The sequence below is a fragment of the Zalophus californianus genome, chromosome 1 (assembly GCF_009762305.2).
Source record: "Zalophus californianus isolate mZalCal1 chromosome 1, mZalCal1.pri.v2, whole genome shotgun sequence".
Lineage (NCBI taxonomy): Eukaryota > Metazoa > Chordata > Mammalia > Carnivora > Otariidae > Zalophus > Zalophus californianus.
In genome coordinates, this window is record NC_045595.1 from 79358353 (window position 1) to 79384826 (window position 26474).

The following is a 26474-nucleotide window of genomic DNA, read 5'->3' on the forward strand; positions in this document are numbered from 1 at the left end:
TGAGAAGCAGAGCAACGGGCCAGAGTATAACATTCCTGCTGCATGTTCCTCTTGACCTAACCTTTCCTGAAGCTGACAGTGAGGTACAGACAGAATACAGTCAGATGACAACAAAGCTTTGGCAACAATAGCCCCTTGTTGCCAGACAAGCTCACTCATTCAGATGAATAATACACATGGTTACGCCCTGAGCTATAATTAGACCCAATATGAATAGATAAGTTTATCAGAAGGAAGAACTTAAAAGTAGAGTAAATTATAGGTTTGTAGTTACAACATTACTTCAAGGTAAATGAAGAAATTTAATTTAAAAAATACACACAGTGAGAACACGGCTATGAAACAATGTGCATAGACATGTTTCCCAAATACCAAGATATAATTTCTCTGAGTCACTTTGAGAAATTTTAAGATGACCTTCCAAAAACGGTCATCACAGTTCATTATATAATTTAGGCTGAGGAGTCACCAAATAGTGCCACCAAGGAAGGGACTCAGAAATAGAAGTCAAGAGATATCTCACAAAAGCAGGCAATGCCTGTGAATTATTTATTCAATTGTGCTCATTTTAAATTTTATTTGGCTCTCAGTGAGAAAACATATTTTATTAGCTCTCTGAAGTCAGCTATCTATCTTGTTATCAACAATGGATTAAATAACACAGCTATCATTATCACTCTGAGTTGGTTTATACTGTCCAAATGTGCCTTTTAAAAAAAATACTAGTAGTAACAAACTATCTTGAACACACACTGGTGTTTTAAAATGCATCTAAAACTTACAATACTTCTCTAATATATACATACTAAGTCTTAGCAGTCTGGCCTCTTCTATCATCTTACAAGTGGCAGGTCTACACCACTTGCAGTTCCAAAGCTTAGAGCAGTGGTTCCTGAACTGCACAGCGCTCTGCCCTACTCCCATTTTGCTATGTTTCAGTTGAGAAATCCTGGAATAAAAGTACAGAATTGTGTTGTACAATACGGTAGCCATGTGGCTCCTGAGCACCTGAAATGTGGCTGCTTATTCACATATGCTATAACTGTAAAATATATACCGAATTTCAATGACAATGCAAAGGAAAGTAAAATACATCACTACTTTTTATTAATTACATGTTGAAATAATAATATTTGAGATACACTAAACTAAAAATATATTAAAACTTACCACCTATTTCTTTTTATTTTTTAATGTGGCTCCTAGAAAATGTAAAATTACACAAGTGGCTCATACTGTATTTCTATTAGACAATGCTGTTCTAGAGCAGTGCTGTCTAATAAAACTTTCTGTGATAATGAAAATGTTTTAGTTCTTACCCTTATCCGGTATGGTAATCCCTAGCCACACGTGGCCTTTAGGCACCTGAAATGGAGCTGGCGAGAATGAGGAAGTGGATTTTCAATGTCATTTGATTTTAATGAATTTAAATCTAAATAGCTCCATGTGGCTAGTGGTCACATATACTGGGCAATACAGATCTAGCAGCTCCAGTAGCCCATACTGACCAAATGAGTTTTTTTTTTTAATATGTCAGAATTATTTGGATTTATATAAAAAAGAAGAATGAGCTTTTATGCTTTTATATACTTTGGACCAAAAAAGTGAGAAGCCGAAGCTGCAGACCATTTTGTATTTTCAATGATCACTTCCCCCTTAAGCTGACCAAATAACAGTTAGAGCCGCAGACACCTGCACTACAGAATGATGATGAAGAACATGACTGGACTCTAAGTCAGACTTGCTTTTCTGAATCCTAGTCCTACCATGTAAGGCCTGTAGAGCCCTGGGTGAATGTGTAATCTCCCCATATAATCTTTCAGTGTCTTAGTTTCCTCAGCTACAAAATGAGGCAATTACAGCATGAACCTTGTGGAGTAAGTGAAGTTTTAGTAGAGCTTGGAAAATGGGGCCTGTAATGGCTCAAATAGTATGTTTCCAAATGTTTGCTGCTATTCTAGGTGTTGTTATGCTTTGTGGATGATACAGAAATTCACTAACACAGTCAAAAGATTAATTGCCTGGTGATTTTATAAGAAGGGTTTCAAAATCCCTGGACTAGAAAACAGGCTACCAAGACCCAGACATTAATAATCATTTTCACTACCACCATTATCACCATCATCATCCTGCAATCTAATCTTAGGGTATGTATGTATGTATGTATTTATTTATTTATTTATTTTATTTTTAAAGATTTTTATTTATTTATTGAGAGAGAGAGAGAATGGTAGAGAGAGAGCATGAGAGGGAAGAAGGTCAGAGGGAGAAGCAGACTCCCCGCTGAGCAGGGAGCCCGATGCGGGACTCGATCCTGGGACTCCAGGATCATGACCTGAGCCGAAGGCAGTCGCTTAACCAACTGAGCCACCCAGGCGCCCTAGGGTATGTATTTAGATGCAGAACTTTGGAAACCATCAGAAATCAAAGCTGCCACTTCCAGGAAATCCAATTTTGCGTTGAATGGAATGTTTATTTAACATCAGGATTTTTAGGTATGTGGTTATTTAGCAATGTTTTCTCACTTCCAGTATTCTTAATGATCAATACCCTTATTTTCAGATTTTATTTTTTAAAGAAGAAAGATAAACACAGCTAACAGAGTTACATTTCAAAATGAAATGCAATTAGATAAATCTATGAAAATGCAAATATCAGTTAGCAAATTACAAATTAGTTGTAACCAAAGTTGCCGCTTGAGGAAATTCTGTTAGAGAATCAACCTTGTAAACTATGTTCAGCCTTCTATGCTGCTGCCTACAGTGGATGAGCCCTTCTACACGTCTGAAATATTATACACGTACAATAAAAATGCTGAAAAGGACTAAGCACTCACTGTGTCTTTATTTAAGATCCTAAGATGTTTTTAAATACATCTGAATACTTTCAATGTGCTGTGCCACAGCTGTGACTCTGAGACCAAGAGTTTTTGGCTGTGCCTGCTGCCTTTTCATTTAACATCGACTCTGAGATAGAAAAAGAGTAAGGCAGCCCAGGCAACGTAGGGATCCTGGCTCCACAGGACAAGAAACTTGCCTTTGTAGAGAATCTCTGATGTGCCAACAATAACCTGAAATTGATGGGGACAGAATGGTGAAGAGAAGACAGTACGAGGGATTTCTCAGGAGCTCTGGAAATCTCTGCTTATATGTCAGATTCCACATAGCTGGATTCATCCCTTTCAGAGATGAGCACAATGTTCACAGGCAAATGACATGCTGCACATATGTCCAAAGTCCCTTTGAGAGTAAACAGCTGCAGGAATATTGAGCTTTCTGCTTATAACACAATAATGTATGTTTCTCTAATGTCAAACTGGAAGGAAAGAATAGTCCCATCCTTTAAAAAAATATGAAAGCAAGGCCCAGACCAGTTACAGATAAGGACAGTAGGAAAAGCAGCCAAAGAGGGGAAATACCACCACTGTATGAATGAAATGAGAAAGAAAACATATGGAAGTGGGGAGATTCAAGGGGGAAAATGTTTTCAGACTGTTCTCAAGGCCATGAGCTGACCTAATTGTTGCTAAATCCAACAGTGCCTTTTGTTTTCATTTTATTGAAACTGTAGCTTCTACTCCCTGATTCCTAAAAAGCTCTCTTCCCCAGGTATCTCTCCAAGAGTCTCTCTCTACACTTTAGGGTAACTTCTACAATCTTTTGTCCTCTTCAGTAACATCTCTTCAATGTCTGCTTTCCTAGGGGTTCTACCCTCAGTTACCTTGTTTCTTCATCTTCATTCTAGGTATGTTATTATCTGCCTCTGACAACCTATCTAACACTGATAGAACCTCTAACCTGGCAGGAAACCCAAGAGTCATCCTTGACTATGCTTCCTTCCTCCTTCTCTTAATTCCCCAAAGCCTATAGAAGCTATCTCTATAATCTGTCTACTGGCTGCATTAGCTCTCACTTAGATGATGGCACCAACATGCTATTTCCCTACCTCCAGTCTTGCTTTCCTTCAATCCATCCACCAAACTGCAGATAGGGCAATTTCCAGAAAATCCTTTAAGTGGGATCTTCTGTTTTCCTGATTTCTCTGACTTCTTAATACCTTCAAGATCAGGCCCAAATTCCTTTGAAGCATACAAAGTCTTTCAAAAAGATCTGCCTCCAGCTGACCTCTCTGGCCTCATCCCTTGCCACTACCCTTTCCTCTAGCTCCATTCTCCAGTCATACTGGACCTACTTATAAAACTTTCAAGGGAGCTCGACCTTTTTTTTTGCCTCCTGGCTTTGGATAAGATTCTCTGTAGGTCTGACCATTCTATTTGTCCTTTAGGCCTCAATTTAGCTACATTCTCCTTGGGGACATCTCCTTTACCCTCAAAGGCTAAGTACTCCTTTGGAAGTGGTAACATCCTATGTAAACACAGCATTATAAAGTCATTTATGGGACCTTTAATACTTGGAAAAGAAGAAATCTTAAGAAACATCATTATCTGGGTCATAGGAAAAAAAGAACTCATTCTGATAGTGGAAAAAAAAAACCCCTATAGCTAAGAGGGTACTGAGAAAACAGGCCAAGATTATAGCTCTTGAGAAGGCAAATGAAGAATGGTATTTCATAAATTCCTGAGGTTTCCTATATTTGCATGCAGTAATTTTTTTTTGAAGACCAGTAACACCAAAGTCCACCACATTTTAGGAGATTAGGATACAACAGTGGTGACAGAAAAGATCCATTTTGTATACTAAGTTCTAAGCAGTACTGAATGATTAATATTTTCTCCTTCATATATTTTTCTTTCCAGTTCTTAGCAGTCTGGTCCTTATTCTTGACGTATTTCAAGAAAAAGAATTATTTTATACTTTTTGTCAATGAGTGCTTACCTAATGGGAAGGATCTCTGTCCTCAATTACACTTTCCAGATTTGAGATGTGTAAAACAAAACAAGATTTCAGTTGACTGTAGATATCTTTTACCAAATCGTACTTTAAAGTCACTACTGTCAAATAATTTGTATCCTATGTTAAGAGGGTCAACAACTTAGCAGAGACGAAGAAACTGAAGAAAAAGAGGTTTTTAAACAAAATATAATTAGCTTAATAATTACAATACTTCCTTTTCCCAGGGAAGGCAGTAGCTAATAAGATAGCGTCCTTAGTGAGTAAAACTAGCCTTCTGTAAGTTACTGAGAAAGAACAACTGACTCAGTGACTTGATGACACCTTAGGCTTCTTTCTATATTATGTGTATGGTGTGTGGGTGGGTGGCTGTGCATATTTTATTTTCCCAATGTGTGATATATTTCAGTGAGTATGCAACTGTGCAACAGACTTAAAATTTTAAGACATAACTGTATGAAATAATGAGCAAGGAGAAACAGAGAAATTGGGAAGCAGGAAGGAAGACCACAGGGAAAAACTGCCTATGGTTCCTTTTCCTCCCAAGCTGCATTTTTATAAGACACATTCACTTATAAGGACAAAGACAGTCACAGTCAAAAAGAACCAAATCTTATTTTATATATGTGGGTTGTTAGAAATAAGGTTACAATTATAAAGACTTGGGAGACCAGCTAGTTCAACTTTTCTTCATAACACAAAAGAAGCAGAAGCATTACAACTGGACTGGAATTTCACTGAGTTAGACAACTAGGCATAAAATCAATCTTAAAATACTTAAATTACTGAATTATTACTTAAAATACCGAATTACAGGATTTTTAATCCTTTAGTTAGCTGAAAGGATTCTAGAAATAAGTTAATCAAGTTATTTGCAGCCTTTTTTTTTCTCCTTTTCAACATACCCTCTTTTAGAAAAAATTACCTCCTTCAGCAGTGATTCTTAGCATGTATTTGGTGGGGGATGATCATTTCAAAAAAATGAAAAAGCTCCTCTCCCACTGAAAATCACTTCTGTCAAAGCCTTCATTTCAAAACTGGTAAAATTAAGTTTCTACAAAGTGAAGTGCTTTGCTCAAGACCACACCCACAGAAGAAAACCTGAGCCCTCTGATCCCAAGGAGAGGCTCTTACTGTTTCACAACCACTGTGAACTTAGAAAGGAAGACTCAACAGGAAAAACCATATAGTTACCATTATGATGAATTGCCTGGTGTAAGACAGGAGACCAGAGATCGACACTAACACCTGGGTTTTCTTTTCTTTTTATCCTGGGCACGTTTCAAGGACTAGATTTAGATTTGGTGAAAGCCATTTTTATTTCAGCTACCCAATTTTTTTTTTTTAGCTTTTCAAACTAGAAATACTGATCTTATGCTACTCTTCCCATTTCCTTAGCAAGCATACCACTTCTTGCACCACTGCTTTCGTTGCCCACCTCCCACCCTGATGCTTGTGCCTTTTCTCTATTCTGTGTCAGAGATGAAAGGTCGCAAGGTACTCAGGATTTCCAGGGCTAGCCTCTCTTATCTGCACTGTCAGAACAATATGGGCACGTGAGCTAGCAAATGTAGCAGGTAATGTTTCTTTATTATTTAAAATTTCGCCCCATGCCCGTGTTAGATGGGAAGGCTGTACAGCTTTAACATGTCCACTGATCTTATCTGCAGGTTAAATAAGCTTTGGACAAGAGTGCAAGCCACCGCTGCCCTACACAGTTCTGAGGAAGCCAAATCCTTCCCCAAATTCTTTAGTTCTCAAAAATGTTACTATTCACAGAGGACAGAATGCCAAGTTCCCTGGTATCATTCCAAATGCAGCTTTATTGTTTTCTAACATTTATAATACTGTGTCAAAGTAAAAATTCCATTTGAAAGTTACCAGGGGGCAGATCTTAGCAACAGTTAACTATTCCTAGTATAGTTAAGGTTTATCTGTTTATTTGTATAGAGTTATTATCAAGGCAATTTGTTTTCCAAGTAGATTAAATACCTCCAATATACTCAGTACACTTTTCATTGGCTGAGAACATCTTTTGTTTTTGTATAGGTAAATGGTAAACAACAATTTATTCATATGGCTAATTTATTCCCCAAAATATTTGCTGTTGTATCCTATAACCTGCATTTTTCTTTGTATCCCCGACATTGCTATCTGGCTCCAAGACCCACCATCACCGTTCTCTTCCAGCAGGTCAGCTAGAAGGTCAATGGCAAAAGCAAACTGCACACACAGAAACACAGTAAATGTTTGTTGAAAAATAATAAATAACCATCTTTAGTAAAACACTAGTCTATTAGTATAATAGTAAAGACAGTGGGCTTCAGATCAAGACAGCCAGGGGTTGTCCTGGCTCTGCCACTAATGGTGTGAATTAAAGCAAGTTATTTAGTCTCCTACTGTCCCTTTGCTTTTGAAAGGATGGCTCCCTTATAGAGATGATGTGAGCATTAAATGAATTAATACATATAAACAGCTTAAAATAGTGCCTGGCCCATAGTAAGGGTTATAAAATTTATGCTATTTATATTATCAGGTAAGTGAGAAACTAGTAGGGCTCAATCAGGGTCCTGAAGCTCACCTCATCCTTTACTCCTGGACCCAAGACATGGAAATAAATTTAGGGGGTCTGACTTCCCTTTTCTGGACCTGCTGTATGACACCTTGTATGCTAATGTCTCTGTCTCTCATGCTTCTCCCTACTCAATACTGAGCTCATGAAAGGAAGTGACAAGTGACTGCTAAGTCCCATCTTTCTTGGTTAATAATTCAGTAAAGAATAACTTCAGTTTTACATGTTCCATCCTATAACAACATCTGAGACTGCACCAAGTCCAAATTCTCAGATACTGTATAACAGTGGCTTTAAAATTCATTCTCTAGGGGCGCCTGGGTGGCTCAGTCATTAAGCGTCTGCCTTTGGCTCAGGTCATGGTCCCAGGGTCCTGGGATTGAGCCCTGCATCTGGGCTCCCTGCTTGGTGGGAAGCCTGCTTCTCTCTCTCCCACTTCCCCTGCTTGTGTTCCCTCTCTCGCTGTATCTCTCTTGTCAAATAAATAAATGAAATCTTTAAAAAAATAAAATAAAATAAAATAAAAAATAGAAGGGAAGCAAATGAAAGGCTCTAGCAACATTTTGTTCCTCACAATAACCGGAGGGGTGGAGCTATGACAGCACTTTCATATTGCCTAGTTGTCTAAGAACATTATGCTCTTGCTTTCATGAGATTTTGCAGTCTGCCCTTGTAAAACACTTATAAAAGTGACTCCCAGCACTCAACTTAGTGATTTAATATTATACAAAGTTCATTAGTCATGGTATCTACATCAATTTTCTACAAAAGCTATTATTACGTTTCTGATTTCAGCCATTGCCTTCTCCCTCTGTAAGCAAAACAAACACAGATTTTACTGAAGATCTGCTATTTAAGAACCACCCATTTGTAGTATCTCGTAATAATTCCTGTCAATGTAGGCTATCGTTGAGGGATTTAGTGGTTTTTGCTTTTGGCAGTGCTACAATGGTGGAAATAACTTACACTGCCCATCCCCATCTTACGGTGTCTGCTAATACGTAGGGTTGTTGGCTGCCAAGCAGATTTAATTTACCCACTTCTCAGCTTGCATTAACCTTTGAATAATAAAGCACAGCTGAGGCTGCTGTAAGAAACAAACCCAGGAATGAATAATTAAAAACACCTCTTCAGCCTTGGAAAGACCAATTCCTAACATTAGGGGAGATTTAATTGTGACTGAAGCATTAAAAAGGCTAATTGTATTCTTTATAAACTGAAACAAATGCTAAGGACATAGTGTGACTACAATACACGTAGTATATGAAAAGCAAAGCTCCGAAAGCACCCAGTAATCAATTCAAATGAAAAAAGTAAGAGTAGTCTGATTCTAAAGAAAAACAATTACTCCTAAAGATGGGCACTCGTATTGTCTATATACAGAAAAACTGCTACTACTTATAAAAAGCTATTATACATCTGATACAGGTGGACTGGCTGGAATAGCATTCGAAGGGATAGACATGTTACAGCTGAAACAAAAGGTTGAGAATAGAATAGATTATAGGAAATCCCTATCTTCTTTGAATCTGTCAAGTGCTTATGACAGCTGGGATTCTTCTTTGCTTTCGATGGATTTAATTTTCCTTTGGGAACCCAAATCTAATGTAGCTGTCATATTTATGCGTTAAGATCACTAAACAGTCGTTGCTATTTTATATACTTGCTAATACACTGTTAATGTCTAATATCATATTTAAACCAAAAAGTACCCTCTTTAGCTATAAACAATTATCTCTGTTTCTAGACCTCCACCAAATGGCAGGATATCTCCCTAAATCAAGGAGGGCAGTTTCCTCCCATTACTGACTTTAAAGTATGTATGTTTAATTCTTCAAGTTAGGAAATTTTTCTTGCACTTAATTATATTTTGCTAAATTTAAGGTCTTTTCCTTTACCTCTGTTCAAAAAACCATTATTGTCAGTGCCCTTCTCCTATACACGTTTTAATTACTGGGAATTAAGAAGGTAGAAGCAATTTTGTGGCTTTTAAAATGGCTTTAGTTTCATTTATGCTTCTTTTGGTTCTCTGAATCTTCTCTAATTTTTGGTCTATCTAACTAAAGATGACTTTTTGTACATAACAGGTAAAAGGGTGACCAAATGAGAACAGACTTGGATTTGCTATTTTGGTATAGACCGGCTTCTCATTTGGGAGAATAAGAGTACTATTTTTTTGTTGAGAGGTTATAGTCTTAATATTTTCCTGTATCACATCAATTTTTGATATAAGAAAAGTGTTGGCTTTTACTGAACTTGTTTCCTGCTGGGATTAAAAATTTTACAGTTCTATTTATAGTCACCACTGGAAACAGTTCCCACTACTCTGGTTTCTTCTGAATCTCCCTATATCCTTGCTACCACCCTCAAATTGTCAGATATTTATTTAAATTTCCTTCGGTATTCAGTCTACTGTATTTTTCTGAGTTAGCCATTTTCTAACACTTGGTTTCACTCCAGCCCCAGCAAAACAAATGATCCCTAACCCTGGTTTTTCCATAGGCCATGACTTGTGTCTCCGTGGCAGCACTAACCTAGGCTATGTTGTTCTCGGCCTTCAGCAGACTGGAGTCCCTTGGGGGCAGGTACTATGTCCTACTCATCTTTGCATCCTTGTCAGCTACAATGGTATCTGGAACCCAGCAGATACCTAAAAGAGCATTTTTGGATTCAATGTGATTTCACAAAGAATTGACCCTTTTTTTTTTAAATTTCTCCAAGAAGGACTTTGTTTTTTCTTTTTTTTAAAAACAAAAAAAATGAAAAGGAAAAATTTTTTAAATTAACATACAATGTATTATTTGTTTCAGGGGTCCAAGTCTGTGATTCATCAATCTTACACAATTCACAGCACTCACCAAGGAACTGACACTTTTAACAGTGACCAAGAAGTGTTGAGGGCAGAGTAGATACTTAATAAACATATAATTAACTTTTTTGGGGGGGATGGGATTATATTTTATTTTAAACCTTTTAATTTTAAATAAGTTTTAAATTTATAGAAACATTGCAAAGGTAAATAGTACATAGTCCTCATATACCTTATAGCCAGTTTCCTCTATTATTAACATTTTACATTAGTATGGTACATTTGTCACAAGTAATGAGTCAATATTGATATATTATTATTATCAAAGTCCTTAGTTTATTTAGATTTCCTTAGTTTTTATCTAATGTCCTTTTCCTGTCCCAGGATTCCATCCAGTATACCATATTGTTTAGTAGTTGTGCCTTTTTATGCTCCATTCTTTTTTTTTTTAATACAGGCATACCTCATTTTATTATGTTTTGCTTTATAGCACTTTGCAGATACTACATTTTTTTACAAATTTAAGGTCTCAAGCTTGTCAGCACCATTTTTTCCAATGGCATGTGCTCACTTCGTGTCTCTGAGTCACATTTGGTAATTTTTCCAATATTTCAAACTTTTCCATCATTATTATATTTGTTATAGTGATCAGTGCTCTTTGATATTACTATTTTAATTGTTTTGGGGGCACCATGACCACACCCATATGAGACAACACACTTAATCGATAAAAATTGTGTGTTTTTTTTTTTTTTAAAGATTTTATTTATTTATTTGACAGAGAGATACTGAGAGAGCACAAGTAGGCAGAGTGGCAGGCAGAGGGAGAAGCAGGCTCTCCACTGAGCAGGTAGCCGGACATGGGGCTCGATCCCAGGACCCCAGGATCATGACCTGAGCCAAAGGCAGCCGCTTAACCAACTGAGCTACCCAGGTGCCCCAAAACTGTGTGTTCTGACTGGTCTATTGACTAGCCATTTTCTCTCTCCCTCTCTGTGGGCCTCCCTATTTCCTGAGACACAACAGTAAAAAAATTAGGCCAATTAATAACCCTACAATGGCCTCTATGTGTTCACATAAAAGGAAGAGTTGCACATCTCTCACTTTAAATTAAAAGCTAGAAATGATTAAATTTAGTGAGGAAGGCATGTCAAAAGCTGAGACAGGCTGAAAGCTAGGCCTCTTGCAGAAAGCAACCAAGCTGTGAGTGCAAAGGGAAAGTTCTTAAAGAAAATTAAAAGTGCTGGTCCAGTGAACACACGAAGGACGACAAAGCAAAACAGCCTAATTGCTGACATGGAGAAAGTTTTAGTGGCCCAGATAGAGGATCAAACCAGCCACAACCTTCTGTTAAGCCAAAGCCTAGTCCAGAGCAAGGCCAGAACTATCTTCAGTTGAGAGAGGGGAGGAAGCTGCAGAAGAAAAGTTGGATGCTAGCAGAGGTTGGTTCAGGAGGTTGAAGAAGCCGTCTCTATAACATAAAAGAGCAAGGTGAAGCAGCAAGTGCTCATGCAGAAGCTGCAGCAAGTGATCCAGATCTAGATAAGATAACTGATAAAGATGGCTACATTAAACAACAGATTTTCAATGTAGATGAAACAGCCTTATATTGGAAAAAGATGCCATGTAAAACTTTCACAGCTGGAGAGAAAAAGTCAATGGCTTGGCTTCAAAGATTCAAAAGACAGGCTGGCTCTCTTGTTCCAGGCTAACGCAGTTGGTGACTTTAAGTTGAAGCCAATACTCACTGACCATTCTTTTTTTTTTTTTTTAAAGATTTTATTTATTTATTTGACAGAGAGAGAGAGGGAACACGAGCAGGGGGAGTGGGAGAGGGAGAAGCAGGCTTCCCGCTGAGCAGGGAGCCCGATGTGGGGCTCGATCCCAGGACCCTGGGATCATGACCTGAGCCGAAGGCAGACGCTTAACGACTGAGCTACCCAGGCACCCACTCACTGACCATTCTAAAGGGCCTACGGCTTTTACACATTTATGTTAAACCTACTCTGCCTGTGCTGTATAAATGGAACAGCAAAGCCTACATGACAGCTCATCTGTTTACAACATGTTTTACTGAATATTTTAAGTTCCACTGTTGAGACCTACTGTTCAGAAAAAAATGATTCCTTTCAAATTATTACTGCTCACTGACAATGCACCTGGTCACCTAAGAGCTTGATGGAGATTTCCAATAAGATTAATGTTGTTTTCAGACCTGCTAACACAACATCCTTTCTGCAGCCCATGAATCAGGAGTCATTTTGACTTTCAAGCCTTATTACTTAAGAAATACATTTTGTAAGGTTACAGCTGCCATAGATAATGATTCCTCTGATGGATCTGGGCAAAGTAAATTGAAAACCTTCTAGAAAGAATTCACGATTCTAAATGCATTAAGAACAGTCATGATTCATGGGAAGAGGTCAAAATATCAACATGAACAAGACAACCCTCATGGACGACTTCGAGGGATTCAGGACTTCAATGGGGGAAGTCATGGCAGATGTGGTGGAAATAGCAAGAGAACTAGAAGTGGAGCCTGAAGACGGGACTGAATTGCTGCAATATCATGTTAAAACTTTTAACAGATAAGAAGGAGTTATTTCTTATGGATGAGCAAAGAAAGTGGTTTCTTGAGATGAATTTACCGCTGGTGAAGATGCTGGGAAGACTGTTGAAATGACAACAAAGAATTTAGAATACTACATAAACTGAGTTGATAAAGCAGTGGCAGGGTTTGAGAGAACTGCCTCCAATTTTGAAAGAAGTTCTACTGTGAGTAAAATGCTATCAGGCAGCATTGTGTGCTATAGAGAAACTGTTCGTGAAAGGAAGAGTCAACAGATGCAGCAAACTTCACTGTCATCTTACTTTAAGAAACTGCCACAGCCACCCCAACCTTCAATAACTGTCACCCATTAGTCAGCAGCCATCAACAACAAGGCAAGACCCTCCACCAGCAAAAAGATCAACTCCCTGAAAGTTCAGATGATGGTTAGCATTTTTTAAGCAATAAAGTATCTTTTAATTAAGGTATGTACATTGTTTTTTTAGACATGTTATTGCACACTTAATAGGCTATAGCACAGTGTAAACATTACTTGTATATGCACTAGGAAATTAAAAAATTAATTTGACTCACTCTGTTATGATATTTGCTTTACTACAGTGGTCTAGAATCAAACCCACATTATCTTTGACCTACGCTTGTAATAAAACAAAAATTTAAGTAGAGAAAGTGAGGTGTTATGGAAATATTTGGTACTATCTTTGCAATCTTGCTGTAAACCTAAAGTTATTCCAAAAGAAAAGTTAATTTGTGCTCACTCTGGCAGCACATATACTAAAATTGGAACTATACAGCGATTAGCATGGCCTCTGCACAATGATGACACACAAATTCGTGAGGCGTTCCATATTTAAAAAAAAAGTTAATCTAAAAACTGACACGCCAAATGACAAAAGCAATGTCTTTCTTGAGTTTCCTTTAAAAAAAACTTCTATACATACAAATGTTCATCTTGCACAATATGTTTAAGTTTTAAATGTTAAATATATGACTACTCATCTCTCTACATGGAAGTTTCCCCCAAATACTGCCAAACGCTTTCCATTAGCTACATTCTAGTTCTATTAATCACTCACCAAAAATATCAGTAAAATATCAACATTAAAATTACTTGCTTTCTGGGGAGGAGAGGCATAGGGAGAGGTGAGCGTGGGGATATTTCAACTAGATGTGCTCTAAGTGTACGAATTCTGTTGCTTGATATTTTGCTCCCCAGACCCTCAAAACCCCTCCATGGCATATTAGTTATTTATCCATGTTACTAAGCTCAATGAAAGTGGATATACAGTAAAAGAAAAGTTAGCTGGGATGCCAATGGCTACTTTCCAGTGAATGAGATCATGACATTTTAGGAACCCAAAGTACCTTCCCAAACCCATCTCCCCTTTATCCAAAGACTATAGATAGGCTGTGTCATTCAAGATTTTGTTTGAAGCAAATATGTCAGTTGAATTCAAGAGAAATGATACAACCCCCCTAGAAATAGTTAAGATTTGCTCAATGGTGACTTATCAAAACTGTGCAGATACCCATTCCTGTAACTTCCTGTAAGTAAGCAGGGGAGAATGCATCGCTGACAGCACCATAGCTCCAATATAACTACTAACAGACAGTAAAGCTACTTTTTAATATTTTAGTCTCAAACTTTCCTTGTTATACCTGCCCATTAAATGTCTGTTTTGATAAGAATGGAAACTGATAAGAAGGAGAATGTCTGAGAGACGTGAGAAAGAAGCGGGATTGACTGAGCAACAGTTAGTTACTCCAGGATACCTGCACATTTGACCATTTATCCTCTCACTTACTCTTGGGCATATATAAATATATATATGAGAAGAAGGAAGAAAAGCAAAAAGAGAGAAACAAGGCAGTAGGAGATAAAAGAAAGGTAAGAGAGTAGGAGTAAAAACTAGGTCTGAGACCACTAAAATGTGACAGAATAGACTTACAATTTACTATTATATTTTTAAAAGCTAGCAGAATTGAATTTTCTTGTCCTATTCCAGTTCAAGCCCTGATGAATATAAAATCTAATTTTGTTTAGATAAAATGTATTCTTTAATATGTAAAAAGCAGAGCAGGGGCGCCTGGGTGGCACAGTTGGTTAAGCGGCCAACTCTTGGTTTCGGCTCAGGTCATGATCTCAGGGTCCTGGGATGGAGCCCGCTTCTGGCTCTGTGCTCAGCAGGGAGTCTGCTTAAGATTCTCTCTCCTTCTGCCCTCCCCCAGTAACTAAAACACCTCCATCAGATTTGATTTACATTTAATTGCTTTAGCATACCATGATTTCTTAAAAAAGGTGTTTTACTCTTTAATAACATAAAGAAATGCTTAAAATATGTTAAATAAAAAGAAAAAATGATGTAAATGAAACCAATTTACTTGTTTATTTATTCATGTATTCAACAAATATATTCTAAGCTCCTTCTATGTGTCAGTCACATAGGTAATGCAGATTTAGCATCAAACAAAACCAAATTCTTAGGTGCATGGAATTTATGAGAAGATAACACTAAGCAAATAAACACACAGTTTGTCTAACGGTGAGGACTAATGGGGAGCAATAAAATAAGTTTGGTAAAGGCAGTGATTCCAAACTATTTTTAAAAACAAAACAAAACAAACCTAAAACACATACATGGAACATTTAGGTATTACTTTATGGAATTTATCTACTTCTATAAGTTGTATTTTCCCACTCCAAAAACAATCATGTAAAAGTTCCTAAAAATATATTAGCACATGATAGACTGTTTTCTCTGTGAACTGTAATCGTATTCAGTTGTATGTTCATAGCTGGCTAAGGATTTGCGAAATATCAAGAAAAACTATCCTAATCCATGTAAGAGTTCTTTCTATTTTAGGTTAACAATTTATTCACTGCAAACACAATTACACTGTTTAGGACCAGAGCATGCTATATATTCACAATGTAATTTCTTAAATTACAACTTTGTTAAAGAGTATACACCTCTTCAGCTGCACTAAAGACAGAAAATATTTTTAGTAAAAGAAATAATAAGGAATTTAACAACACACAAACTTCCAGAGTTAAATCAACACAGTTGGAAATAATAAACTCGGGAACTTACCAGTTAATGTCAGAACATTCCAATTTGATTATTCCTATAACTTTAGGTATGGTGTAGGTAGCAGCTTTTATAGTATACATGGATGTATTTTGACAAAAGTTTATTTAACATTGAACATAGCAGAATGAAAAATCAAATGATTTAGAGTCATTAAATTTAAATTGTGGGTCAGTATCTTTTAGTGGTTTTCTACTGCCAGTTTCATAAACCTTACAGTATCAAGTATAATAAATATAATTCAATGTCTTTGCCCACAGAAGCACTATCAGTATTAAGAAAATATTTGAACTGTCGAAACACCAACACTATTTCTTAAATTTCAAAAACAACAGCAACAAACAAGAACCTCAGAGACAGGTAATAATCCCACCAGGTAGCAGACAGAAAAACAAACCAATATCGAAAAAAATATGTTGGAAAAGGAACAAAAATCTACTTTACAAAGAAAATCTGCTTGCTGGGTCATTTAGGGAATGCAGAAAACAATATGGAAAGGGAAGGAAGAAGCATGTGAATTTCAAATACTATAAATAGATGACAACTCACATAGTGAATGGGGATCCTTGGGTATTCCATTCTTTTGCTTCGGTTGGCAGTTCATTTTGAAAGCCCAAAAAGTCAAACAGAGAAAGTAATCCTCTAAGTTTAAATTTAGACTCTTATTTAGATGGCAAAGGACAAATCAACTCATGCTTGTCCAAAAAGACTCAATTTGTTGTAGACACATTAAAAGTATTCACAGGCTCACCTCTAATGCTCAGCTTGCCAACTTGGTGGCCTTGTACAGCAATTAAGGTAAGCAGAAGTTGAGGAGAAGGGTCTATGTTTTGGTAGTTATGATATTATCACATATAAGCATATTTCTCTTAGAATAAACATATATAAATGTGTTCTTCCTTTTACTAGAATAGTCTCAATGCCAGGAAAATATTAAAGACCTGCTACTATGTTTGTAAACTTGGCTCACATGGATTTCAAAGAGAGTTGCATGTCTAACTGAAAAAATCCAGCACAAAACAATTGAGATCTGTTTCCCTTTCATGGTTAATCACGCTTTAAAAATAAACTCTTGAGAAAGCTCAAACTCATATCTTGGCAGGTTCCTGCTCCAACATAAACCCTAACTGATTTAAGTTTTGATTTATTGATTAGAATTTTAAGAAATTCATTTTATTCAATTTAACTATAATGAAGTTACAAATAGAGACCAAGAGAAATATATTAAGGGAGAACTGAAAAGAGAATGGGTTATTACTCTTCCTAACAATGTTGCTAAAGGACTTCACTTAGAAAAATGGTTTCAGAGACAGAAGCTCTGAGAATGCTTACTTTCAGGGAGTAGGAACAGTGAAACTAAGAAGCATACCAAGAACAGAAAAATCTAGATGAGATCCTGTTAGGTTTGACTGGCCTTCCTGATACTCTAACAGATATCAAGAGAGCTTGAAAAACATCAGTTCTTTGAGCAAAGCAGTGATGACCAGATAAAAATACACCTACCCATGATGATAATGTAAAGGCAAGGAAACAAAGATAATCATCACAGGGTTACTCCTAAGAAGGAAACTTATGGGAAGAAGAGATCAGAGGCTGGTGTGGACCAGAAAAGGGCGAAACAGAGAAAAAGACACTGAGCAAGAGAACCCAGGTCCCGGGTGGTCACCAAGAAGGTGAAAGAGAACATCTATAGAATACCTACACTGGGTTGTGTTAGAGAGGTTTTTAAGTGTATTACTACCCTTCTTTAAACTCATTGACAGCATTCATGAACATTAAAATGCTATGTTCCTCCGCATGTAAGTAACAAAGGTAGATTTAAAAGCTATTTGTCTCAGTGATTGGATAATTAACAACTATGTTAACTGGAATTTTAGGCATTACATCTAGAAAACAAAAAATAGTGAGATAATGTTTTATAGTCACAATTTGCTCACCAGATAAATTTGTGGGTCTTCTGAGGTTTAGCCACCTGTTCTTAGGCAACATTTAAGTACAGATGTATTTGGATAATAAAGGTCATTTGATTCTTTTGTTTCTCATTTATTCATTATAATTAATTCAAAGTCACTGTAACCAGATGCATGAGGTAAAGAAAAGAATTACACACACAGACTTAAGAAAGAAAGAAAATCTTCTCCCAGGTTCTAAAGGGAAAAAAGGAGAACTTGGAAAATTTTCCTAGGAATTCTCACAGAATTATTATTATTATTTTTTAAGATTTTATTTATTTGTTTGAGAGAGAGAGAATGAGAGATAGCACGAGAAGGAAGAGGGTCAGAGGGAGAGGCAGACTCCCTGCTCAGCAGGGAGCCCGATGCGGGACTCGATCCCAGGACTCCAGGATCATGACCTGAGCCGAAGGCAGTCGCTTAACCAACTGAGCCACCCAGGCGCCCTTCTCACAGAATTACTGGAAGGTAAGGTTCTTTTCAAACATTTAACACTTTGGAAAATCTGTGTTTCCTTACTACAACTCACTAGACTGGAAAAGGACTATTTTATTTATTTCAAAGATCCAAGAGAGCTTATATAATTATTTAGTTTTTCAGAGGGCTGAAGTCTCACCAATAAGGTATGGATCCCAAATATGGTGTGGATCCCAAAGGCTAGTTGTAGCCTAGCTTTAGTTCCATTGCAGTGAAGAAAATAAAATGTCTTTATTATAACCAAGGGTATATTAATTCATCCATTAAAAGAAAATGCAATGCTAGATCCTGGGGGCATGGTGTTAAGACACAGCTGCTCTCCTTGAGTCTTACCAAATAAGGGGAGAAGACAGACACGGTAAGGAACAATTACAATGGACTATGATAAATGCTGTGTCATAGGAATAAGTACAGAGTGCTTATGGAAGCAGAGAGAAAAGGTTCCTCAACCAGTTTTTGAGAGATGAGATCTGAGAGATTCAAAGAAGTTATCCAAGAATAGGGGAGAGTGGAAGGAAAGGCAGGGAGGGGAAGAGCATAGGCAAAGTGCAGGAGGCAACAGACAAGAGGAGTTTCCTGCAGAAAACTAGGCACTGTATGGTGCTATATGGCAAAGGCTGAGGCAGGAAAGGTAAGCAGGGCCAGATCACGAAAGCACCTTTGATGCAGTGCTACACTGGACTTACCCTGAGGGCAATGGAATCACGAACAGCTTTTAGAAAGAGAAGTGAATATGAACATATTTTCATTTTAGAAAGACCACTCTGACAGCAGTGAGGAAGGGGCTGAGATTGGGGACATAAGACCAGTTAGGAGGCTATACAGTACTCAAGGTAGAAGATGATGGTGGTCAGTGGCCTGGAAAGAAGTCTGAATTCTGGAGCCAAGACACAAAAGGAACATGCTGAATTTGAAGGGCCTATAGGACGTCCAGGTGCCAATGCCCAGCCAAGTACGAAATTTAGTAGGTGAAAGAGCTGTTGCAGATTAGATTTGTGAGAAAACAGTACGCAGTGCGTCTTCAGAGCCCCAGGAGTACATCAGGTTACGAGAAAACGAGCAGTGAAAACAGGGAGACATTAGGAGGATGTTCTTATGAGAAACACTCACAGACATTTAAAAGTATGGCCTAAGATGAGGAACCAAATGAGGAAAGAAGTCAGGAGAGCATGGTATTACAGAGCCTGAGAGAGGAAAGCACTTGAAGGGGAAAAAAAGAAGTCAACAGTGTAACATACTGCAGAATGACAGAGAAAATAACATTGAGAATGGTCCATCAGTTTCAGTGAAAACTGATGTTTGTGACTTTGAGAAGAACAGTTTAAGTGAAATGTCTGGCATTGTGGGTTGTGGATTATGGAAGGAATGCACAATAAAAGAGATTAAAAGAGAGACAATGTATTTCTCTTTCCGGAAGTCTGGATGGGAAGGGGCAGAAAGGAATGTGGCTTGAAGAGGAGGCAAGAGGGGATGGAATACAAAGTACGCAGGCAAGAGTGAGGATGAAATCACAGACAGAAGCATCGAAACTTCTATTGTGACAGGAAGGCAGTAGGAGAGAAGGAAGGGTGATGGAAGGACTGAAGTTTAGCACAATGTTAGCATCACGTGTGTGGAAACAGCACAGTTTGAGCCGAGACTGCCACCGTGGTTGTGTGACCATCGGTAAATCTGACCATGTACAAATCGAAATTTTTCTGGTCCTCAGTTTACTCTTACAAAGATGAGGATGGTAGGTTAGATACCCTCTCAAGTGCCCTTCAGTAATAAAGTTCATAACTACAATTAGATCATAATCTCATGAGGGATTTTTTTTTTTGTGATAGAAGACTATAAAAAATGTGCTAAAATGTACAGAAATGGACTTACTTCTGTCTGATATCCACACAGTCGAAAGAGCACTTTGAACCAGACTTACATTGTAAAGTAAAAACCAGAATCACTGTGTGGCTCAGAAATGTAACATAAATATTCAGTCTGGCCTAGTCTGCCCAACCACAAAAATTGAAGACAGGTTGGTGTTTCTTTTGACTCCTGGAGATAATCAGGGAAGACCATGTTAAATTGATTCTGAATAACAGAAAGCTACTGAAACATTCAGAAAAACTATAAAGTCATTTCTATAAAAGTATTTGACTGAAATCAAGTAAGATCTTACCTCCATTATAAGTTTTTAAAATTTCCTTCTTTTATTGTTTTCATTTAAATGCAACAAAAGTTTATTTCTTGCTCAAACCATCTTCAATGTATGCTGACAGAGTAGGTTAAAGGCACTCTGTTCGTACTAATTTAGAGACCCCATCTCTTTCCATTTAAATCAGAAGTTCTTAATCTCTTTTTGTTCCATGACTCATTTGGCAGTTGGGTGAAGCATATGGACCTCTTCTCAGAATAATGTTTTTAAATGTAGTATATAAAATGCATAGTATTGGGGTGCCTGGGTGGCTCAGTCAGTTAAGCGTCTGCCTTAGGATCATGACCCAGGGTCCTGGGATCGAGTCCTGCATTGGGCTCCCTGCCCAGTGGGAAGTCCATTTCTCCTTCTGCCTCTCTCCCCAGCTGTGCTCTCCCTCTCTCAAATAAATAAATAAAATCTTTAAATAAAATAAAATAAAATGCATAGTATTACAAAAGAAATATACTGAAATACGGTTGTCAAAGTATTTAAAAATTTGGTGCTACAGATGACAAAATTTAATCTAAACTAGTGAATTCAATAATTATTGTAATCTTGAAGCAGTGAGGCATAGATATTATTTTGAGATATCTGAAATAAAAATAATATGATTTCCAGTGGTGTCAAGAAATACTGTGCAAGACCCTTTGCACCCAGCAGGCAAATTAGTGAAGAGAATGTGGATGGTGCCTGGAAGTACTTTGTATTTCCGCCACCCCACCTCAGGGGCCAGAACTGAGTCACATGGACTACTATCTAGTGCCAGGAAACAGCATTTCACCAGCTCTTACTCTGAAATCTCTCCAATTGTTTCATTTTGTTTTTTGGGGGGCGCGGGGAGGGCTTTTGTCTGAAACTCGTTCTCTAGTAGATTCTTCAGCAAGAGCTCATGCAAACAACACTTCAATTCTTGGAATATTCATAACTATTTATCTGTGGCAGTTATACTTGAAGGTAAGTTTGGGTGGATAGAAAATCAGTTGCTCATGTTTTCCATCCTTGAGTTTCTTAAATATGGTACTTCATGAATTTTTCTCCAATCCACTGATTTTTCAATCTTTTCAAATTCTGATTTATGTTTTCTTTCTTATGCTATAGCATTAAACATTTTTTTCACTTTAAAATAATAGTTCATAGTTTCCACCTACTTTGTAGACTTTTGGGGGCATGTTTTCATTGTTGGGACATTATTTTATTTTTTTCCTTAAAAATCTTTGCTTAATTTTATTTTGCCTTTTTAAAAAAACAATTAAATAAGTTTTCCTGTACTTTGAAAAGAATAGCCTAGGATAGTTTTTCCAACTTCATGATTCTAGAATTCTCTCTCTTGTTTTCACAAAGTCATTTTTTAAAAATGGCCTTCCACTTTGTGGGACTGCCTATGTTGTCAGCATCTGCTTTATTTATTTATCTGGGTTTTTTTTAAAGATTGTATTTATTTATTTGAGAGAGAGAGAGAAAAAAAGTGAGCACAAGCAGGGGGAGCTGCAGAGGGAGAGGGAGAAGCAGGCTCCCCACTGAGCAGGGAGCCCCACGAGGGCTCCATCCCAGGACCCTGGGATCATGACCTGAGCCCAAGGCAGATGCTTAACTTTAAGACTGAGCCACCCAGGCGCCCCTATTTATCTGTTTACCTATTTACTCATTTACTGCTCTTTTTCCTTTATACTAATCCTTCTTACAAAAAGAAAGCATTTTCTATTGTTTATCATTTTTAAGAGCTTTATATATATATATTATTGGAGTATAGTTGACACACAATATTACATTAGTTTCAGGTGTACAACACAGTGATTTCATAACTTTATACATTATGCTATGCTCACAAGTGTAGCTACCATCTGTCACCATACAACACTATTGCAATACCATTGACTATGTTCTCTGTGCTATACCTTCATCCCCATGACTTATTCAGTCCATAACTGGAAGCCTGTACCTCCTCTAATTCTCCTTCACCTACTTTGCCCACTCCCCTACCCCACTCCCCTACCCCACTCCCCTCTGGCAACCACCAATTTGTTCTCTGTATTTATGGGTCTATTTCCGTTTGTTTGTTTGTTTTGTTTGTTGGATTCTACATATAAAGGAAGTCATACGGTATTTGTTTTTCTCTGACTTATTTCACTTAGCATAATAATCTCCAATATATACATAATCTCTATTATATATATAGAATGGAATATTACATGAATCTACTTTTATATATATCCATATCCATATCTCACATCTTTTTTATTCATTCACCAACCAATGGACACGTGGGTTGCTTCCATATTTTGGCTTTTGTAAATAATGCTACAATAAACACAGGGGTGCATGTATCTTATCAAATTAGTGTTTTCATTTTCTTTGGTAAAATACCCAGTAGTAGAATTACTGGATTACATGGCATTTCTATTTTAAATGTCCGAGGAACCTCCATACTGCTTTCCACAGTGGCTACACCAACTTACATTCTCACCACCAGTGCACAAGGACTACCTTTTCTCTACATCCTTGCCAACACTGATTATTTCTTTTCTTTTTTGATACTAGCTGTTCTGACAGGTGTTAAGGTGATATTTTATTGTGTCGTTGTGCCATCACCTGCTTTTTATCTGAACTTTTTTTCTTTCTCCTCCTCTACTGTCCCATCCTGCTCAATTTGGATTCTACTTCAAGCAGCTTTTCTCCATAAGAAGATTTGTTTTGGAAGGGAGCTTTGGGTGCTTGCTTCAACAGTATATAAGAACCAGAAAGACCCAGCACCATCAAAATGAATTGCTTCTTGGTCCCCTTGTATTCACCTATGAATCAGATCCTGCAAAAACATCCATCTAATCTCAGCATCTACTCTGATTGGCTTAATGTGCTTGCCAGTGAGTAGCTGCTGACAATTTGAGGGATTTCCTGTTCTCAGGGCTTTCAACTGCCCTGTGTCTTTTCCTCTGCTTCCTCCCACACAGTTACTGGGCCCAGCTGAATCTTGTAGTTGTTGGTAACTGGTCCTTACCTGCTAGTATTTGGGGGCTGGAGGGGGTACCTGGTTTTGATGTAGCTGCTAGACATAGGTTTTGATTCTGATATCCTAGTTGCTCTACCTGTTTTTATGAAGAAATTAAAAAACAATGCCACTGCTGCCTATCTTTCAGGAATCTTCCTGAAATTTGTGTTTTTTAATTTAAAATAATTATTGTTCAAAGTCTACTGCAGAATAATATGAATTGGGGCTATCAGTCATTCTAACAAAAAGTTAGTAAAACATCAGTCATTTTCAAACTGTAGTTTTGGAATTGTGGGAGATTTATGTATATGTGTATGCATGCCCGTATGTGTACATGCACTTCTGCTTTCCTTTCTTCACCCCATTTTGAACAAAGGGGATCTGCTATAGATATTGAACCTCCATGAAATATTCTGTTTGAAGAACCGATTACATGGTTAAAACTGTGTGAACACCACTGTTCAGGAGTCATCTTTCAAAATCAGCATTTAAAACCTAAGTAAAGTGAACTGATATTCATAAAACAGATTTAGTATTCAGAGAAATAATTTGAGCCAAGAATTACGAGAATTCAAGCAAAAAAAAAAGTATCTTTTAATAATCCCTCATGTCTTTTCAAAGGCTTGAGGAAAAAGTATGTATTTATTATATTTCTTTATATTTCTGTTAACAGTTTCAACTGTGGTATCAAATACAATTCTTAAGTTGTCCAACTATTTACTTAGAATATGAAAATTTAAGTTACATATGCTTAATCACAAAAATGATCAACCAAATTCAATTTTTCCACTTTGTCCTATTTAAAATTTCAATTTCCCTTAGAGGTGTTATGAATGAAATGCTTAAAAGAACAACTTTAGAAAAAATAAAAACAGAACCCTAAATATAAGTGTTTGTGGAGGAAAACATGATTCCTTGAACGCCAATCATGCTGGTATACACTACAGTATACTACATACCCATGAAATTGGACCTCATGGATTTACTGTCAGCCCCTGGATCCAAGAGATCAAGATCCATAACCTTCTGATAAGCAAAGAAATTTTCATTTCCCTAGGTGGTGAGATCGTCAGGAAGCAAGGAGGGTAGTGCCATCTTGGAATTCTGGCAAACCAGAAAAGAAAGAATGGGGCACAGCAGCAGTAACTTTTTCAGAGATCTCTAAGGCCCAGTTTTAAGATTTATTGGTAGATTCTAATGCATTACTTGAGATCTCCACATTTGATCTCCGGTAAATAGGACCTTCCCAGGAAACCTCTTATTACTGTCATGCTTTTAAAGTTTCCAACCTGCCTGACAGATAAGAGCTTCTTTTACTAGAAGATTCAGATTAGTACTACTTGGGCCTTGTAACATGTGCCTACATGGTTGCATACCAGATAAACAAGGCATTGTAAATCCTTACTCAGAATCTTGCCAGACTGAAACAATATTCAAGGATTGTGTATATAGAAAATTAGTGAAGATGAGGGAAAAGAAAACTGTGATTTTGTGTTTATTTTAGAAATCAAAGGTCTTCAAGTAAAACATACACATACAAACACACACAAATTGGCAAGAGATCACATTTTTCTCTGCAATAGGCAGAATCCTTCACTGAAAAATAGAGTCAATCAATGATACATTCCCTTGGAACTTGTTTAATCATGTATTATATTAAGGAGAAGTCAAACTTGACATATATATTATAAAATATAGCTCTTCTTCTGCCAGTGAATTACCTGTCAACTTGACAGGTTCAACTCTGCTTTACGTTATTACTGAGGTACTTGATCATCCTAAGATTGCAATATACAAAAGTTCTTACTGGGCAGAATGGAATGTCAAAACCCATGGAGAAGATGCCACAGATGTCCACTGATGTGACTATAAAGGTAAAGCCATAATGTGAATAAGAAAATATATTTTATGAGTGCCTTATGTAATTTAGATATATCCATTTTTTGCTGCAATTGTTTCTTTTAGGTTAAGTTATCCTCATCATCCCCTGATGCTTAAAAGTAACAATATCCATCCATTACCCATCATCTTCTCCCTGAGGTAAATGATGCAGAATGTCAAAACTCAGAGATTTTGGTGCTCCTCTAACTCAAGTCCCTCATTTTACAATTAAGTCAATGTAGATCCACTAACGTTTATTTAAAAATAAACACAACAGGGGCGCTTGTGTGGTTCAGTCTGTTAAGTGTCCAACTCTTGACTACGGCTCAGGTTGTGAGATCAAGCCCCACATCCTGCTCCGCACTCAGCGGGTGTCTGCTTCTCTCCCTCTCCCTCTGCCCCTCCCTGCTCTCGTGCTCACTCTCTCTCTCAAATGAATAGATAAGAAAAAAAAAAAAAAAAACACACACAAAATTATGTGCCCACAGGCATCATATACCAGGCATCAACACACATGTATTCCAATTTAATCCTAATAGCTTTGGAAACAGATGTGTGACTTGATCAAGAACACAAACAATTAGTTCCAGAGCCAAGATTAACCTTCAGAGTCCAAGTCTATTTTAATTTTTCATTTGTTGTTTGGTTTGGTTCCCAACTCTCTCTAGCCCTCTAATTTTACACCTAATGTTAAGTGACTTATCCAAGGTCATGAACTAGAGTAATAAAATTTGAATCCAGGTCTCCTGACATAAGAGATTTAGTGTATTTCCTCTTCTCTTCTCCACTGCATTTCCATTATGCAGTGCTAGGTATCTCCTCCTAAGTAGACTTTAACTTTAGATTTTGACTACTTACTAGTGACTGCAATGAGTAAAGTACAATGGTAAATGCTGAATGTATCATAACCATCCCTAAACTATCAGAATGTGTCACACTCTTATTTTTACTTTATGACCACCACTTTTCCCTTTTCTCCATGGATCTGCTTCAGTGTCTTTTTGGTTTTGGCATTAAACCAAACAACTGTGTGTAATATGTGAAAAATATAGATAGGATAGTCTTCTTTGTCCATAAATACTTATTTTGTAGAAATTAAAATCTGAATAGAGG

At 37.2% G+C, this 26474-nt stretch overlaps 1 protein-coding gene and 1 non-coding gene across 3 annotated transcripts in view; one reads left to right on the top strand and one right to left on the bottom strand.

Annotated features, from left to right (window-relative positions):
• UBE2E2 (ubiquitin conjugating enzyme E2 E2) overlaps positions 1-26474 on the bottom strand; it is a 372538-nt gene that overhangs the window by 93542 nt on the left and 252522 nt on the right. The gene's annotated exons all lie outside the window — the stretch shown is intronic.
• Positions 13551-13654, top strand: LOC113919042. Its single transcript, XR_003518785.1, has one exon. It is a non-coding gene; the product is annotated as a U6 spliceosomal RNA (small nuclear RNA).